Source organism: Hypanus sabinus, chromosome 15 (assembly GCF_030144855.1).
Source record: "Hypanus sabinus isolate sHypSab1 chromosome 15, sHypSab1.hap1, whole genome shotgun sequence".
NCBI classification, from domain to species: Eukaryota; Metazoa; Chordata; class Chondrichthyes; order Myliobatiformes; family Dasyatidae; genus Hypanus; species Hypanus sabinus.
In genome coordinates, this window is record NC_082720.1 from 16,433,967 (window position 1) to 16,454,701 (window position 20,735).

General features: G+C 43.0%; 1 protein-coding gene across 1 annotated transcript in view; it reads right to left on the reverse strand.

Moving 5' to 3' along the window:
* LOC132405321 (general transcription factor II-I repeat domain-containing protein 2-like) overlaps positions 1–20,735 on the reverse strand; it is a 186,739-nt gene continuing 166,004 nt past the window's right edge. The window contains exons 4-5 of the transcript XR_009515815.1: positions 4,334–4,458; positions 1–87 (exon numbers count right to left, since the gene is read on the reverse strand). The gene's annotated coding sequence lies outside the window, so the exon portion shown is untranslated. The remainder of the gene's footprint in view (positions 88–4,333; positions 4,459–20,735) is intronic.

Below are 20,735 nucleotides of genomic sequence, written 5' to 3' on the forward strand. Positions count from 1 at the left end.
TAAAATTGACAGGACACTTGAGTGGAGCAGGAGAAACCACGCAAACCAGAAGATCCCAGGTAGTGTTCAATCTTTTAGTTAAAGTGCCTGTGGGATTGGAGCAAGGAAAATTTAGCTCATAATATATTCCCCAGTGTAATTCAATGCAATGCTTCAACATGAATTGTTCTTACATTTATTATAACCATGTGATGAAAAAGGGATTTTCTCAACAATTTCTTGCACAAGTTCAATTCAATTTGAAATGGCTTAACAAAAATATCTACACCAATAGGTGAGCTACAGACAGGATTTCAACAAGAAACGGTATGCAAGTTGGCAGAGAGGATGTTGCCTTGGGTTCAGAATTTCATGCGTGAAACACCGTTTTAACTCCTCCACTGTTGCAATGCCCCCTGGTGGTCTTTGCTTGAGTAGCTAGAGGTTACTTTTGTTTTCTTTGACATTGAGAGTTTGTTCTGCAAGAAGCATTTGTTATTTGATTGAAATTATGTGGATCTAAAAGAGGTGCCCTCGCAATGCCAGACAAAAAGATTGGAGAGAAAGAAGGATGCCCTTTCAGCTCCAGTCTATGCTGTGATCTAGCTTCACCCAGGCTGGTGTTTGGTTGTAAAAATATGGAAAATAGAAACAGGATTAGGCTTTTTTGGCCCTTCTCTACCATTCTGTAAAATACTGAACAATCAGACTGAACAATGGTATCGGTTTGAAGGTTCAAGAGGCTGTCTCCTGTATCTATTTTCTCCGCGGATCTAACCGTGACCCAACATATCAATGCAGCCTAAAAGAAGGCACAGTGGTAGATATTTTTCATTAGGAGGAGATTTGGTATGTCACCAAAGACACTGGCAAATTTCCACAGATGTACTGTGGAGAGCATTCTAACTGGCTGTATCACCGTCTGGTTTGGGGCGAATGGACTACTACACAGAATCAAAATAAGCTGCAGTGAGTTGTAAACTTAGTCATCTCCATCCAGGGCACGAGCCAAGGAGGAGTACCTCAGAAAGGTGGTGTCCATCATTTAGGAGCCCCATCATCTAGATTGTGCCTTGTTCTCATTGTTACTATGAGGAAGGAGGTACAGAAGCCTGAAGGCACACACTCAGCGATTCAAGAACAGCTTCTTCCTCCTTGCAATCTGATTTCTGAATGGACATTGAACCCATGAACACTACCTCACTACGTTTTTATTTATATTTTTGCATTAATTATTTAACTATTTCAGATATATAAAAGTACTGTAATTCAGTTTTTTCTCTATCATTATGTATTGCATTATGCTGTTGCCACAAAGTCAAGTTTCGTGATGTACGCCGATGATATTATATGTGACTCTGATTCTGATATTTCTTTGCCCTACAATAAATGAACTTTTTGGTGTCCCATTCCTGCTTACTTACCAGATTTCTCTTGGTCCTTTTATCATTAGGGAAGTATATCAACATCATTTTTGAATATATTTAATGATATGGCCTCCACTGCTGAAATGGAGATGACCAGAGATTCTGCACCCACTTTTTGAAGAAATTTCTCTTGATCTTGGTTCTTAGCAGCATAGTCAAGTCAAGTCAAGTCACTTTTATTGTCATTTCGACCATAACTCCTTGTACAGTACATAGTAAAAATGAAACAATGTTTTTCAGGACCATTGTGTTACATGACACAGTACAAAAAACTAGACTGAACTATGTAATAAAAAAAAATAGAGAAAGCTACACTAGACTACAGACCTACACTGGTCAGCATAAAGTGCAGGCATTACAATAAATAATAAACAGGACAGTAGGGCAAGGTGTCAGTCCAGGCTTCAGGTATTGAGGAGTCTGATAGCTTGGGGGAAGAAACTGTTACATACTCTGGTCGTGAGAGCCCGAGTGCTTTGGAGCCTTTTCCTAGATGGCAGGAGGGAGAAGGGATTGTACGAGGGGTGCATGGGGTCCTTCATAATGCTGTTTCCTTTGCGAGTGCAGCGTGTAGTGTAAATGTCAATGATGGCTGGAAGAGAGACCCCTGTGATCTTCTCAGCTGACCTCACTATCCGCTGCAGGGTCTTGCAATCTGAGATGGTGCAATTTTTGAACCAGGAAGTGATGCAGCTGCTGAGGATGCTCTCAACACAACCCCTGTAGAATGTGATGAGGATGGGGGTGGGAGATGGACTTTCCACAGCCTTTGCAGAAAGTAGAGACACTGCTGGGCTTTCTTTGCTATGGAGCTAGTGTTAAGGGACCAGGTGAGATTCTTCGTCAGGTGAACACCAAGAAATTTGGTGCTCTTTACGATCTCGACCAAGGAGCCGTCAGCGGGGAGTGGACGCTCCATACCCTCCTGAAGTCAACAACCATCTCTTTTGTTTTGTTCACATTAAGAGACAGGTCGTTGGCTCTGCGCCAGTCCATTAGCCGCTGCACCTCCTCTCTGTAAGCTGACTCGTCATTCCTGCTGATGAGACCCACCACGGTCGTATCATCGGCGAACATGATGATATGGTTCGAGCTGTGTGTTGCAGCACAGTCGTGGGTCAGCAGAGTGAACAGCAGTGGACTGAGCACACAACCCTGGGGAGCCCCTGTGCTCAGTGTGATGGTGTTGGAGATGCTGCTCCCGATTCAGACTGACTGAGGTCTCCCAGTCAGGAAGTCTAGGATCCAGTTGCAGAGGGAGGTGTTCAGGCCCAGTAGGCTCAGCTTTCCAATCAGTTTCTGAGGGATGATTGTGTTGAATGCTGAACTGACTTAGAACATGGTTGTCCCTTCATTACAGATGGGTCCAATTCATGGAGTCCACTACCCGACAACATTGTGAGGGCACTTCTACCATAAAGGCTGCGTGGTTCAAGAAGGCAGCTGGCCACCACATTCCCAAGAGGAATCAACAAATGTTGACAATTGAGCACTGTATAAATCTCAGAAATGAACTTTTAGAAAAGTATTCATTAGGATACAGAACAGATCAGGCCCTTGTGGCCCATCAAGCCACATCACCCAGCAATCCCCCAAGTTTAATCCTAGCCTAATTATGGGACAATTTACAATGCACAATTGATCTACCAACCAGTAAGTCTTTGGACTGTGGGAAAAAACCCACGTGGTCACAGAGAGAAAGTACAAACTCCTTCTAGGCAGCAGCAGGAATTGAATCCCAGACACTGGTACTGTAAAACATTGCTATGCTAAAACAAACTATGCTACTGTGCTGTCCCACGTTCCAAGTAAGGAACATTGGAAAGTAATTTATATAACACATCCTGGATAAATGGGAAAAAATGATGAATTATACATTGATACCTAAATAGTTATAAGCCCCAGTGTAACAATAAGTGCTCTAAAAGCAGCAGGAAATCTCTGCAACAAACATTAACAAGTGACATCTATGCTGTGGATAGGAGGCAAATGAAGAGGATACTTAATTAGAATAGCTCGAGACAACCTACCTCTTTCATCTGTTTCTGTCCAGAACAAAGTTTCTGTCTTGAATCAGAATAACATTTTATGTTTCAGCTGGCGGTTTGTCCAAAGTTGATCTTTATATTAGCATCTATAACAAATGTTAATCTTCACATGGAGAATCTGTCTGCTGGCCTACAGTCCAGCTTGGATGGCCTTATCCAACCAGCAATATTCTCAGAGGAGTAAGACAGCTTTCGCGTCACTTCAGGAAGTATCCTCTACTGAAGAAATGAGTGGGCGGCAAGACTTTCACAGGACGGTAGGTTCTAGTCAGAAGTTTTGGTTATGCTCAATAACAACAATCCCTCTCAGAGGTGGAAATAGTCAAGGCCAGCTAACAGGCTCTGGTGAAGCTATATAGGCCAATCCCTGTACAACTGATATGATGGATTGCAGGAATATTGATGAACTCCAGTCATGCTATCAACTGCAGAGGACATCAGAGACCAGGAGGTTATCGAAGAGGCCTATGCTCCACTTGGGAGCACAGTGGCCAAACTAAACCAAAACCAATGATATCAATGGTAAACCTGGCTCTGAATGGAACTATATCACAGCTCTGCGGTAAATAAACCAAAAGAATAAAAATTCAGAAGCTTTAGTTTGAAAGGTTCTATGAAGGAGACATTGACCTTCTTAGGCAGCATTGCTCCAGGTTATTGGCAGTGAATATAACTGTTGCCAAAATGTCTACAAAATTGAATTTTCTGGGAAAAACTAATTTCCTGTTAAGTTGTTTTTAAAAACTTGTTGAGAGGGCAATTGGATTTTTGTTCCTTCTACTTTCAGGTACACATGGTGGAATCCTGGCAGAAATATGAGTGAGATTTGGCCATTGTGTTAATAATCAAGCAGCTAAAATTTGCTAGGTCTGCATATACCTTGTTCAGAATTTGGAAACTTGGAGTCATTTTCCATATGGAACACTCGCCCTTGGATTTTATGCTGGATTGGATTCTAATTTTCTTCAGTCAGCTCCCAGATGTGAGATGAAGTGAACTTTTGGCTGGGGATTAGAAGCAGAAGAGGAACAATCAAAATTCATCAGTCAGAGCTCAAGTGAACCACAATGGTATTTGAATAATGGCATAATCATGCTTGTAAAATTTTAATCTATTTACTATACTATATATATAGAAAAACCACAAGCATCTTCTGAAAGAATGGAGAAAATACTTAACACGTTATGTCTCATGGTAACCAGAGGAATTCTCACCCAATTTCCATTCCAAACTCTGGGAAGGTTCAATTTCTAAAGGTATTCATGAGAGAAAGCACTGAAATCACTTCCTTTAAAATACCAACTAAAATTACAGGGCAGGATGCCATAGACTGAAGTCCTGTTTTGAGCGAAGCCAAGTTATGTGGTGGAATAAGCATTATGAGCCTAAAATTACTCAAAATGTGTCACCTTCTCCTGCTCCACCAATCTTGCCCCATTTAAACAGCTTCATTGTTTAAATGCAATGTAGAACACATGGAAGATGGAGAAAATTTGCATGAAAGTTCACTGGAAGTATTCAGTCAGTTTTATCAGATAATTTTGACTCTTGGCTGAAGACGAAGAGGGTTGATTTTTGTGCAGGGTGCACATATTGGACAATGTGCCGAAGTTTCTATTCATTGCTTCCCTCTTTTGAAGCATTACTTCAAAACATTTCTCTCCATTGGATTTCCTGCACATTTAGCTAGACAAATCTCAGTAGAGCCTCACAAATCAGCAGGATGTGTGAGATTTTTAAATCTTCTTTTTATTAATTGTATTATTACCTGTTTAAGAAATGCTTCAAGATTGTGACAGCAAAGCAATATACTTTTGTTTAGTTGTGCATGCTTTATAGTACTTTCATGAGTATGTAGTGAATCATTATTTATTATTCCCTTACAACATAAAAGGCCAGCATTTGTCCCAATGAAAATTCCCAGAACAGTCCCATCAATCCCCTTCACCCATTTATTTCCTTGCAAACTGAGCCCACATATGGACTGATTTACACTTACCAATTCTCCTATCAGGTACCTACACAAGAGGTCATTTAAAGCAACCACTTAATACAATAGCAATCTTTAAGATTTGGGAGGTAAAATCCAAGTGGTCACAAGGAGAATATGCAAAGCCCCATGTAATACCAGACTTGAGTCATTGGAGCTTTGAGCCAACTATATTAGCATAATGTAACTGCATCACAGTATAGACATCAAAAATGATAATCTACCTGATTTTTTCATTCACATGTGATATTACTGCCAAGGTTTGCTTTTAGTGCCCACTTCTAACTGCCATCTTCACATAAAACTAAAGTGTGGAGAGGATCCTGTACTGTTGGGTGGGTAGCAATGAAGGAGTTGCAATATATTTCTAAGTCAAGAAAATGTCAGGGTGATAATCATACCTGTGCACAAGAAGAATAGGGTAAGCTGCCTCAATGATTATTGCCCAGTTGCACTCACATCTACTGTGATGAAGTGCTTTGAGAGGTTGGTCATGGCCAGAATCACCTCTTGCCTAAGCAAGCATCTGGATCTGCTGCAATTTGCCTAACACCACACTAAGTCTTTGCAGATGCAATCTCACTGGGTCTTCACTCGGCCTTGGAGCACCTGTACAATAGCAATACCTACCTCAGGGTTCTGTTTATTGATTACAGTTTAGTGTTTAACACAATCATACCCTCAGTGTTAATCAGCAAGCTCCAAAACCTGGGCCTCTGCACCTCCCTCTGAAAGTGGATCTTTGACTTCCTCATCAGCAGAAAACAGTCAATGCAAATCGGAAATAATCTCCTCCTCATTGACAATCAATACCAGCACACCTCAAGGAAGTGTGCTTAGCCTACTGCTCTATTTCATCACTATGTGGCTAGGCACAGCACAAATGCCATCTCTAAATTTGCTGATGACACAATTATTGTTCACAGAAATTCAGATGGTGATGAGGAGGCATACAAGACTGAGATAGATCAACTGTTTTGGTTGTTTTGCAATTAAAATCTTGCACGTAGCGTCAGTAAGATCAAAGAATTGATTGTGCACTTTAGGAAAGGGAGGTCAAGGGAACACATACCAGTCCTGGTCAAGGGGTCAGCAGTAATAAGAGTGAACAGTTTCAAGTTCCTGGGTGTCAACAAGATCCATCCTGGGCCCAACATATTGATGCAATTGCAAAGAAGGCATGACAATGGCTGCATTAAATTAGCAGTTTAAATAGACTTGGCATGTCACCAAAGACTTGCTAGTTTCTACAGATGTACCATGGAGAGCATGCTGACTGGTTATCACCATCTGGTATGGAGGGGCCACTCCACAGGATCGGAAAAAAGCTGCAGAGAGTTGCAAACTCCATCATGGGCACTAGTTTCTCCAGCATGGAGGACATCTTCAAAGGGTGATGCCTGAAAACGATGGCATCCATCATTAATCACCCACAACATGTCTTCTTTTCATTGCTCCCATCAAGGAAGAGGAACAGGAGCCTGAAGGCACACATTCAGTATTTTAGGAACAGCTTCTTCCCCTCCACGATCAGAATTCTGAATGGACAATGAACCCATGAACATTACCTCACTATATTTTTCTCTTTTTATTGAACTACTTATATTTCTTATTAATATATAATGTTTTTATTATGTACTGCTGCTGCAAAACAGCAATTGTCATGACACATGCCAATGAGATGAAACTGGAGTCTCATTCTGATGTGGGGCTTGGAGGGCAAGCTGAAGATGAAGGTGCTCTTAGGTGTTTGCTGCCCTTGTCATTCATTCCTTGTAGTTTTTGGAAGTGCTATAGGGAGCTGTTATGATCATTTATATGGCTTGCACTGTTGCTATACTGAGCTACAATGGTGTAAGTAACTATTCAGGGTGGTCCATTTTAAGCTATTCAGGAAGCAACTTTGTTCCAGAATGACGTTAGAATTGTTGTAGCTCTTGGGAGTACTCCATCCTGTCTTGTAGAAGGTGGAATTGCTTTAGGTATTTATGACGTGAATCCCTTCCTGTAGGATATCAATTTTTTGATCAGCTGTTCCGGAATATGCATTTATGCAACTGGTTCAGTTATATCAATGTCAATCCCCAAGATACTGATGGTATTGATGGTAGGTGTTTTGGCTTTGGCTCTGGTAATGCTAATGAATGTCAATGGAAAGGGTTTGGACATTCTTATCAGAGACGATCATTGCCCAGAAGATATGTGGCACGAATGTTATTTGCCATTTCTCAGCCCATACCTTTATGTTGCTGCAGGCAAGAAGTGACTTGATTTCTTGCACTTGGAACTCCTCAGATGATCTGTATAATCATTGTTGAGCAGCTACAATTCTGACCTTTTCATGATGGAACGATCAATGATAAAACAGCTTAAGATAATTGACCATCAAAATGGCAGGTCTCCCATGCTACTCTTCACCATGGGTGGGTATAGATTTCACAGTGACAAGCAATGCATCATTTGTTACTAGGCTGGTAAGGTGGAGCTGTTTTTTTGTCTTGTCAACAGTGTTTTTTTGGTCACAGATTCTCACTGTTGAATCGTTAATTAGCAATTGTGAGGAAGTTTTTTAGATTAATAGCAAATTGTAATTTTCTGGTTGTTGGTCAGAGGAAATCGGTATGTAATGTTTTGTTGTTATTTTTTGGTTCATGCTCCTGGCACAATACAGTCCAATGGTTAAAGATGAATGGAGCAATTGCTGACGTCACCAGCAGAACACATCTGTGACTAGTCGATTTTCAACATCATGATTTCTGCCGGTGAGCTTGAAACTCAATGTTTCTGATATACACTGGGTGCTGGCTATTGTCTCACCTCAACATCTGAACCTTTGGGCAATGTTTGGCCCCAAGAGGAAAGAATGGTCGGATCAACTCATGGTAAATGCATGGAATTATTTCTACCGCATTATAAACACAATGAAATGTTACTGTGAACATGACATTCAATCTGTGAATCTATTTCTCCACCTCCGCTCAATCCTTTCCTTCCCCTGATTAATATAAAAATGTAACATAATTCCAAATGCATTAATAAGAGCATCTCAAAGATCACCTTTAATTATCACAAATCACCAAGCCTTACCAAAGAAGAAATGTAATGGATCACTTCAAAGTTTTTTATCTGCATTGCACAGAGACTTAATTCTAGCCAGCTGTGAGACTTTTATCTACAGCATTAATCACCAGTGTTTATTTTAGTTTGAGACGTGTTATTTTTAATGTTGTTCAATTTATTGATGCGAGCATTTTAGATCATGTGCATACTAACAATTCTATTTTCAAAGGGATGTTAGCAGAACTGGACACAGTTCAGAGAAGATAAAAAGAAATAAAGTGCTTGACTGGATTTTAAACAATTGACAAATTATTAATCCAGGTCCTTAAATTCCAATAAGAAAAAAAATAAATTATTTAACTGCAACTGAACCGGCAAAGCTGAGAAACACCAGCAAAGTTGTATCTTTCATTGGTGCTTCTCAGAAGAAAACTAAGAAACTGATAAACTATCAGAGATCACTGTTCCCAGCTAGTAAAGGATCCATCCCAATCAGTATTATTTTGATTAATACCTTATACTATTTGGAGATACATCAAGTTACGGATAGAAGGTTACAGAGAAAGATCATAAATACGAGAAAACCTGCAGATGCTGGGAATCCAAAGCAACTCACATTAAGTGCTGGACAAACTCAGCATCAATGGAAATGAATAAACAGTCAACATTCAAGGCCGAGACCCTTCATCAGGACATAGATTCCCACATCCTCCTCTTTTGCTTTCAATTTGCCTCTCCTTTTTGGTGTTTAGTGATTAAACATACAGAGAAAAAACCATCTCCATAAAGTTCTTTAAATCCCGTTACTTTGACCAGTTCCAAGTTACTTGACACTGTACTCATTTCCTCATGATTTAGTTCACTCTACAATTTTGAACTACTGACCAACTATCTTCTTAACAAGTGTAAAAGGAACATATAGGGTAGAACTCAACCAACGTTGACTGTTGGTTTCTACGGATGCTGCCCGACCTGCTGAGTTCCTCCAGCATGTTGTGCGTGTTGCTTTGACCCCAGCATCTGCAGAGTATTTTGTGTTTAACATATAGGGTAGGATGCCTTGATCCGTGTCAATGGCTTGAAGAGATAGTGTTGGCAGCTGGGTGCACTATGAAGCCTGATGGTGTTCAGAATTCTGCTGCCTATGTACGAGAGGTACTTCTGCTTCTTTCACAATTCTGAGGTCCAAATACAGCTCAGGTCCTGATGCCTCTCATTTGTGACGGGAAAACTGGAGTATATCAGGCACAGAGAACAAGAAGTCAGCACAGAATGATTTTGGTCACCAGACAGCTGGGTAAACAATGAAGTAAGTAAATTGTTTAATTGCAGGTTCAGATGGTAGGAAAAAAGGTGTTACAACATATCAATCCAAATTTTCACAGTCCTACGATGGCTATTTACCCCCAGCCACATTGTATTCTATAGAGAAACTCAGGGCAGCTACTCTGACAGAATGGCTTTAACACTGCAGAGCTCTGTCCTCTCAAGCCCTAATAGCCAAACATAGGCCCCAGTTAGACTTAACAGATGGAATCACTGAGAATCTTTTCTTTTAAAAAGAATACACTGGACTACAAATAATTTTAACACACACTAAATTCTGGAGGAACTCATCAGGCTGGGCAGCATCTAGGAAAAGAGTAGAGTCAATGTTTCAGCTGAAACCCTTCAGCAGGACTGGAGAATAAAGCTGAGGCATAGATTTAAAAGGTGGGGGGAAGGGGAGAGAGAAACGTAAGGTGATAAAGTGAAACCTGGGAGGGGAACGATGAAGTAATGGGCTGGGAAGTTGATTGGTGAAAGCAACAGAAGGCCATGGTAGAAAGAAAAAGAGGGAGGGTGGGAGGAGTACCAGAGGGAGGCGATGGGCGGGAAGGAGATAAGTGAGAGAGGGAAAAGGGGATAGGGACTGGTGAAGGAGGAGGGATGGGGGCATTACCAGAAAAATGAGAAAATCATGCCATCAGGTTGGAGGCTACCCAAACAGAGTATAAGGTGTACCTCCAACCTGAGTGTGGCCTCATCATGACAGCAGAGGAGGCCATGGATGGACACATCGGAATGGGAATGAGAAGTGGAATTAAAATTGGTGGCCTCTGGGAGACCCCGCTGTTTCTGGCAGTCAGAGCATAGGTGTTTGGCGAAGCAGTCTCCCAAGCAGTCTCTCTTACTTGAGCACGTTGCTGGTGTTTTTCACTTACTGATTTCTGGAAGTTGTGTGTGTTTGGATTGGTTATAGCTATTAAGTAAGCTGTTCTCATTTGTTTATCCAGTAATATTATATCAGGGTAGTTATTATGGATTGTCCTATCTATAATAACAGATCTGTCATAATATAATTTATGTGATTCTGACTCGAAAACTGTATCAGGCTTGTACTTATAGTAAGATATAATTTCTTCTATGAGTTTGCATTTTGATGCAAGCGTTTGGTGAATGGTGTTTGCCAATTGTCGGTGTAAGAAATCAGATTGTGCTAAACTGCTACAGGATCCTGGAAAGTGTTGGATTGTTTCTGGTTTTGCTTGGCTTTTTCTACATTTATCATTTTGAGTTTGTTGGTCTTTTATTTTGTATTTTTGATCATTTCATTTTACTATTGGAATAGTTTAGTTGTGGGTACATACCCAGCAGATCGGCTGTCAGTAAGTCACAGGGAGACAATTAAAGGAGTAAGGCAGCCCAATTTCAGAGTTTTGTTCAATATTCAAATTGACCAGAACGCGAATGCACAGCCAACAACATATAAGTGTCCACTTCCATTCAATACTGCTATAACATGAACAAAATCACCAGAGCGACACTGAAGCTAATGGATATAGAAGTGTTATATTCAACAAAAATGAGCAGCTAGCATCATATTGAGACACTCTTGGAGGAAGAGGCCTCCCAACCCAATATTACATGACTGTTTTTATATGCTACAGATCAAAGATAACAGCAGGATAATTCTATAGGTGCAATGTATCTACAATGCTTCCTTTGAATTACATATAGTTTTCACACACCTCATTCTTTGCACCCACACTCCAGGCACTCAAAATGAATATTTATCAGCACTGTTTGGTTTGCAATCAACTCCAGTCCACAGCTCCAGGAAAACTATTGTTCAGGGCTGCATTTAAAATTCAATCTACAATCTATGTGCATGTCTGAAGATTGGTTGCTGGTGAAATTATTATTTGCTATATAGCCCAATTCCAGAATACACCCTAACAATACAAAAAATGGCACGGAGAAGGAAGGTAGTCCAATACCTCTGGACAGATGAACAAAATGGATTAATATTGACACAAACACAAGAGACAGTCATTGCTGGCATCTGGAACATAAAACAAGGTGCTGGAAGCGGTCAGTGGGTCAGACAGTCTGTGGTTAGAAAGCAATGACTGACATTTTGGGTCGAGACATTTTGGGTTAATATTCATCATGAATTTGTTGTTCGTGTGCTAATCACTATATCTACTATGTGATCAACATATAAAACCATTGAACACACTCATCCCATCTAGCAGGCTGTCAACACTGGGCGACTCCTAACCATAAGATTTTCATGCTGGATCATGCCTAAACAATGCATCATGGCAAGCAGACTCATAGTGGCAAGCTGCATTGATGGAGCAGCTAAAGCTTGCTTATCATGCTTTCTGCTGTGTTCATTTTCTTTTAGTGCATACCTTCTACTATAGATTGATCTACCCTAGTGCATGTACACAGAGGATGTGAGGCTTCGACAGGAAGAAGGTACAAGAGCCTCAGGACACACAACACCAGGTTCAAGAGCAGTTATTTCTCCTCAGCCATCAGGCTTCTTAACCAGAGGGGATAACTTCACACAACTTCACTTGTCCCTATTTAATTATTATCAGCTCAGGCTTGTAAAACTCAATGTACAGGAATAGCCAAGCACACTCAGTTCTCAGTTACTAGGAACTTTCAGACTATTCCAGCGGTGTTTAGTATTGTGGCTTTCTGGAGATTTACAGAAATCTTGCTGTGTAGCCCTAAATGTTGAATGGTATTGTGTAGTGCCTTTGGGATGATACCAGATGTAGATATTACTCTCGGGACAATGTATACTCTGTTCCTGTTCCCAAGTCGTTCAATTTCTTCTTCTAATTCAGCATATTTCTGGTGTTTTTCACCTATTGATTTCTGTAAGTTATGTGTGTTTGGAATAGCTGTTTCTATTAAGTAAGTTGTTCTCCCTTGTTTATCCAGTATTATTATAGCAGGGTCGTTATTATGGATTGTCCTATCTGTAATAACAGATCAGTCATAATATAATTTGTGTGATTCTGACTCTAAAACTTTATCAGGCTTCTATTTATTGTGAGGTATGATTTCTTCTATGAGTTTGTATTTTGATGCAAGATTTTGGTGAATGATGTTTGCCATTTGATTGTGTCGGTGTAAGTCATCAGATTATACTAAGCTGCTACAGATCCTGTAATGTGTTGGATTGTTTCTGATTTTCCCTGGCATTTTCTACGTTTGTCATTTTGAATTTGTTGGTCTTTTATTTAGTATTTTTGATAATTTATTATTATTACTTGTCTTATTACACAGTTCAAGCTGGTAAAAACCTAAGGTATGTTCACAGCCAAGTGCACACACTTCTCAATTGCTAGGAACTTTTCGGATTATCCTAGTGGTGTTTAGTATTGCAGCTTTCTGGAGATTTACAGAGATATTGCAGTGTAGCTGCAATTGTTTAGTGCTATTGTGTCGTGACTTTGGAAAGATACCAGCTGTAGATATCACTAATGGGTCAATGCATACTATGTTTATGTTCTGTAGTTGTTCAATTTTTTCTTTTAATTCAGCATATTTCTGATGTTTACACTTATTGATTTCTGTAAGTTAATGGCTCTATCTATTAAGTAAATGGTTCCTGCTTGTTTATCCTGTAATATTATATCCAGATGGCTATTATGGATTGTCCTATCTTTAATAATGGATCAGTTATAACATAAGCCAAGCAAAATCAAAAATACATTAATAATACAGTAATAATAAACAAAGTAATTACAGAGAACATGAGTTTTAGAGTCCTTGAAAATTAGCCCATAGGTTGTAGAATCAGTTCAGAATTGAGGTCAGTTAAGTTCTTCACTTTGGTTCAGGTGCCTGATGGTTGAAGGTAATAACTGTTCCTGATCTGACTGTCCTATATGTCATTCCTAGCGGCAGCAGCATGGCCTGGATGGTGATGGATGCTGCTTTCTTGTGGCAGTGCTGCTTGTAGATGTGCTCAGTGGTGTGGATGGTTTTATCTGTGATGGTTTGGGCAGTATCTGGCACTTCTTGTAGCTTTTCCATTCTTGAGCAAAGATGTTTCCATCCCAAGCCATGATGCAACCATTCAAAATTGCTACTGTGCATTTATAGAGATTTGTCAAGGTTTTAGATGATATGCCAACTCTGTACAGACTTCTACGAAAGTAGAGGCATTGCTGTGCCTTCTAATTTATAGCACTTATATCTTGGTCCAGGACAGATTTTCTGATCTGATAACACAAAGGAATTTAAAGTTACTGTCTCGCTCCACCGCCTAGCTCTTAATGAGGACTGGCTCATGGACTTCCAGTTTATTACTCCTGAAGTTGTCATCGTCGTCGTCTGAACCCTTAGTGTCCAGGTGGGACATGGAGCCTCCACAAGGGTCTTCCATTTCTGCCAGTCTTTCACTCTGCTGCTCGTTGTTACCCAGTTCATGCCTACGTCTTTCAGTTCTGCTTCCACAGGTCTCTGCCACGTCACTTTGGGCCTGCCCCTACTTCGCTTTCCCTGTGGGGTCCACCTTTGTGCTACTTTTGCTAGTTGATCATTTGGCATTCTCATTACATGGCACAGCCATCTCCATCGTCTTCTTTTCACACAAACTGAGATTGATTCCATGTTGCAAGATGCAAGCAAGTCTTGGTTTCTGATTTTCTCAGGCCAGAAGATCTTCTTGATACGTCGTTGACATTTTGGATGGAACACGTCAAGTTGCTTGCAGATGTCTTTCGTCATTTTCCAACATTCACTTCCATAAAATTGCACACTTAGGATGTCGCTATCTCTTAATGAGGACTGGCTCGTGAACTTCCAGTTTATTACTCTTGATGTTGAGTGAGGGGTTATCGTGGCACCACTCAACTAGATTTTCAGTCTCCCTCCTATATGCTAGCTTGTCGCCGCCTTCAATTAGCTAACAATACTGGTTCATCAGCAAGCTTAAATATGGCATCAGAGCTGTACTTAGTCACACAGACACAGGTAAAAAGCGAGTAAATCAGGGATTTAAGCACACTGCCTTATGATGTACCTGTGCTGATGATGATTGTGGAGGAGATGGTGCCAATTTTTATTGGCTGCGGTCTGCCAGTGAGGAAATTTGCACAGGAAGGTATCGAGGCCTAGATCTTGGAGCACAGTGATTAGTTTTGAGCGGCTCACCCAATGATTGGACTGACAGCAGAGATCCATAGAATTTTAGATTCTAAAGAAAGAGATGGAAACTTGAACATGACTTTGCAGAATGGTGATAAAACTTGAGAAACTCAATAGCCTACTCTTGCTTACATTGCTATGTCCTGTGTATTTATCCATCTCCTGAAGAACAATTCCAATCAATCACTTCATTCCCGAAAGAATTTTACCCTTAAAATATTCTCCTGATCACTCAGATTTTATTGAAATAATCATAAACATTTACCTCCTAATGATCATGTCCAACCCCTTATTAATTGTGATCTTCTTCACAATGAATAGCAATCTAATTTCTCTGTTCTGTCTTCCTGTCATCCCATCAAACAAATGGTTTTCTCTTCGTAACTCTGTCCATTGTCTTGACAGCATTCATTAAACAGATATCCAAAGCTGAACATATTAATGCAGGAAGAATAAAATGGGATAAATATAGGATTCAAGTTGCTTGATGATTAGTGCAAATGTGGTGAGCCAAGGGCTTGCTTCCATGCTGTAGAACTCTGATTATTCTAAAGATGCAATGTTAACATGGCATGGATGCTTTGAGATTCTGCCTTCACTGTCTCCACTTGCACTTTCCTCCCTGCCCCCATTCCAATCAAACCCCAGCTACATTATTATGCCTCCTTCCATTCTTTATTCAGACGAGAGAGGGACATTCTAGAAGCTTTGAAACAAGTATCACAGAAGAGCCAAAACCACTTCAGAGAAGCATGAGGAAGAAACATAAAAACATGTTAATTTTTTAAAAATCTTAACTTAAAAGTTTCAAGGGATGGTGGGGGGGGGGAGGAGAACATAATGATTTACAATGCTTTAGTATAATGCTTTGCTGGTTATCAGCCTCATTAATAAGACATAGGAGCAGAATTAGGCCACTTGGCCCATCGAGTCTGCTCTGTCATCCAAGCATGGCTGATCCTTTTATCCACTCCTCAGCCCCACTCCCCGGCCTTCTCTTCGCTTCCTTTGATGCCACGTCCAATCAAGAACTTAACAAGCCCTGTCTTAAATACACCCAGCAACTTGGTTTCCACAACTGCCTGTGGTAACAACTTCCACAAATTCACTACCCTCTGCTTAAAGAAATTTCTCTGCATTTAAATGGAGGCCCCTCTATCCTGAGGCTGTGTCTTCTTGTCCTAGACTCTCCCACCATGGGAAATATCCTTTCCACCTTTCCACATCTACTTTGTCTAGGCTTTGCAACATTTGAAAGATTTCAATGAGATCCCCCCTCATCCTTCTAAATTCCAGAGAAATCAGAACCAGAGCTATCAAACATTCCTAGTATGATAAGACTTTCATTCTCCGAATCATCTTTATAAACCTCCTCTGAACCCTCTCCAATGCCAGCACATCTTTTCTTAGAAGAAAAGCCTAAAACATCACAATACTCAAGGTGAGGTCTCACCAGTGCTTTATAAAGCCTCAGCATCACATCTTGTATTCTTGACGTCTTGAAATGAATGCTAACATTGCATTTGTCTTCCTCACTGCCAAATCTACATGCAAGTTAAAATTTAGGATGATCTGCAAAAGGACTCCCAAGTCCCTTTGCATCTCAGATTTTTGGATTTTCTCCCTAATTAGAAAATAGTCTGCACCATTATTTCTACTACCAAAGTGCATGACCATTCATTTTCCAACATAGTATTTCATTTGCCTCTCCCTTGCCCGTTCTCTTAATCTGTTTAAGTCCTTCAGCAGCCTACCTGTTTCCTCCACACTACCTGCCTCTCCACAAATCTTCATATCATCTACAAACTTGGCAACAAAGTAACCATCTAAATCATTGATATACACCATAAAAAGAAGTGGTCCCTGTGGTGATATCACGTGTCACATGTCAGAACGTGATTAGACAGAGTTTGGAGCATGCGCAGAAACGACAGAATGACCGAGAAACTTGTAAGTCAAGACAGGGTTGCTGTTTGCTATTAAATAAAATTTCTAGTTTTGTTCTTCCAGAATATGTGTCTTTATGAGTAAGCCATGGTACATATAAAGAACCCAACATGGTATCAGAATTCGGTCTGGAAGAATAATTTGTTTTGCTAACACGGGAGAAGCAAAGATAATCGAAAGAAAGAGCATGAACTTTTCCGTTGTTTGCAAACAGCTTTAAAAAAGGAAGTTTTGCAACCTCCAAAAACACTTCAGCTGACTGGGAACATAGCTGAAGACTGAAAAAGATTTAAACTGCATTTTGAAATTTATTTATCAGCAATCGGAGCAAGTAATAAAACGGAGAAAACGAGAGCCGCGATTCTACTCCACATAATTGGTGACGATGCAGTTGAGGTATATAACCATTTTACTTTTGAGAATGGAGATAATTTGAATTTAAAAGCGATAATCGACAAGTTTGACACATTTTGTATACCAAAGCGCAATGTGATGTATGAACGGTACAATTCTTTACATGCAAGCAGAAAGCTGGTCAAACAATTGATCAATTTGTTACGGAATTAAGAAATTGTAGCAATGTACTACATACAGAGCTAGAGACAACAACACGCAGTCGGTAAGTCATTTCGCGACTAGTTTATTCAAACTTCATGGCGTTGGCATTTAATCCCCGGCGCCCGCCCTCTCCGGGCGGAAATGACATCAGAGGTACGTTACCAAAGTCTCCCCCTGCGCGCTGGCTATTTGTAAGCCGGTTTGCCTGCTCAGAAAGTGGGTCACCACTTAACACCCCCCCACCCCAGAACGGGCGATCCACCCCCCGATGTCCACAGTCTGAATCAGCCTCTGTTTGGGAGGTCTGCCTCTGCGCCGCGGTGCCTGAACCTTGACCGGCTGTGCGAAGTCCACATGGGCTGGTTTGAGTTGGTCCACAGTGAAAACCTCCTCTTTCCCCCTAATGTCCAGAACGTATGTGGACCTGTTGTTGTTGATCATCTTGAACGGCCCCTCGTACAGCCGCTGTTGCGGTGCCCAGTGTCTGCCCCTTCATACAAACACAAGCTTACAGTTCTGCAGGTCTTTGGGTACATGGGTTGGGGTCTGTCCGTGCTGTGAAGTTGGTACAGGGGCCAGGTTGCTGAGCCTTTCATGTAGTCTGTCCAGGACTGCTGCGGGTTCTTCCTCTTGCCCCCTTGGGGCTGGTATGAACTCTCCTGGGACTGCCAGGGGGGCGCTGTACACCAACTCAGCCGACAAGGAGTGCAGATCCTCTTTGGGCGAATTCCAAGCAGGACCCAGGGAAGCTCGTCCACCCAGTTAGGTCCTCTCAGGCGGGCCATGAGAGCCGACTTCAAGTGACGGTGGAAACGCTCCACCAGTCCGTTCGACTGTGGGTGGTAGGCAGTAGTGTGGTTTAGCTGCGTTCCCAACAGGCTGGCCACAGGCTAGAGGTGAACTGGGCGCCTCTGTCGGAGGTAATGTGGGCCGGTACCCCGAAGCATGCTACCCAGGTTGCGATCAGTGCTCGGGCGCAGGAATCGGCAGATGTGTCAGTGAGCGGGACCGCCTCTGGCCACCTCGTGAACCGGTCTACCATAGTTAGGAGGTACCGTGCTCCTCGGGACACTGGTAGGGGGCCCACGATATCCACATGAATGTGGTTGAACCTCCGGTGGGTGATTTCGAACTGCTGTGGCGGGGCTTCAGTGTGCTGCTGCACCTTGGCTGTTCAGCACTGCGTGCATGTTCTGGCCCATTCACTGACCTGCTTGCGAAGTCCGTGCCACGCGAACTTGCTGGAGACCAGCCGGACAGTTGCCCTGATAGATGGGTGCACCAAACTGTGTATGGAGTCAAAAACTCGCCACCTCCGAGCTGCCGAGACGATGGGGCGAGGTTGGCCAGTTGCCACATCGCACAGGAGGGTCTTCTCACCTGGGCCTACGAGAAAGTCCTGCAGCTGCAAACCCGAGACTGCGGTCCTGTAGCTGGGCAACTCGTCGTCTGCCTGCTGCGCCTCCGCCAGTGCTGCATAGTCCACCCCCAGGGACAGGGCCTGGACAGCTGGTCTGGAGAGTGCGTCTGCCACGACATTGTCCTTTCCCGAGACATGCCGGACGTCCATCGTGTACTCGGAGATGTAGGACAGATGTCACTACTGGCGAGCCGACCAGGGATCAGACACCTTTGTGAATGCGAAGGTCAACGGTTTGTGGTCCGTGAACACGGTGAACGGCCTGCCTTCTAAGAAGTACCTGAAATGCTGGATTGCCAGATACAGTGCCAACAGCTCCCAGTCGAAAGCACTGTACTTGAGTTCGGGTGGTTGTAGGTACTTGCTGAAGAACGCCAGGGGTTGCCAGCGCCCCTCAATGAGCTGCTCCAACACCCCACCGACTGCTGTGCCGGATGCGTCCACCGTGAGGGCGGTCAGAACGTCCGTTCTGGGGTGCACCAGCATCGCGGCATCTGCCAAGGCTTCCTTGGCTTTAATGAAAGCGGTCCGGCCTCCTCGTCCTAAGTAATGTCCTTGCCTTTACCCAACACCAGGGTATACAAAGGGCGCACGATGTGGGCTGGTGAGGGGAGGAAATGGTGGTAGAAGTTCACCATACCAACGAACTCCTGCAGGCTTTTGACTGTGTTGGGCCGGGCAAAATGGCGGATCGCGTCTACCTTGGCGGGCAGAGGTGTTGCCCTGTCTTTGGTAATCCTGTGGCCCAGGAAGTCGATGGTATCGAGACCGAACTGGCATTTGGCCGGGTTGATCGTGAGGCTGAAATCACTCAGGCGGGAGTAGAGCTGGCGGAGGTGGGACAGATGCTCCTGATGACTACTGCTGATTATAAGGATGTCGTCCAAATAGATGAATGCAAAGTCCAGGTCGCATCCCACCACGTCCATTAGCCACTGGAACATCTGTGCGGCATTCTTCAGGCTGAACAGCTTTTAGAGGAACTCGAACAGGCCGAACGGGGTGATAAGTGCTGTTTTGGGGATCTCTTCAGGGTGCACCGGGATTTGATGGTATCCCCGGACGAGGTCTGCTTTGGAAAAGATTCTTGCCCCGTGCAGGTTTGTATGTGCTGTATGTGCGGCATGGTGTAGCGGTCTGGAGTTGTAGCCTTGTTCAGTCTGCGGTAGTCGCCGCATGGTCTCCAAACCCCGGCTGCTTTGGGCACCATATGCAGTGGGGAGGCCCATGGGCTGTCGGACCTCCGTACGATCCCCAATTCCTCCATCCTCTTGAACTCCTCTTTCGCCAGGCGGAGATTTTCCACGGGGAGTGTTCGTGTGCGGGCGTGGAGGGGTGGTCTCTGGGTCGGGATGTGGTGCTGTACCCAGTGTCTGGGCATGGCTGCCATGAACTGCGGTGCCAGGATCGCTGGAAAGTCCGCCAGGATTCTGGTGAATTCGTTGTCCAACAGTGTGATGGAGTCCAGGTGTGGGGCCGGCAACTTGGCTTCACCCAGGGAGAACGTCTGGAAAGTCTCAGCATGTACCAGTCTTTTCCCTTGCAAGTCGACCAGCAGGCTGCGAGCTCGCAAGAAGTCCGCCCCCAGGAGTGGTAGGGCCACGGCAGCCAGTCTGAAGTCCCACGTGAACCGGCTGGCGCCGAACTGGAGCTGCACTGTGCAGGTGCCGTAGGTCCATATCGTGCTGCTGTTTGTGGCCCTCAGGGTGGGTCCTGGCTTCCAGTTTCAGGTCAGGGGCAAGACGCTGATTTCCGCTCTGGTGTCGACCAAGAAGCGGCGTCCCGACTGTTTGTCCCAGACATACAAAAGGCCGTCCTGGTGGCCAGCCGCCACAGTCATTAGCGGCAGCTGGCCCTGGCCCTTG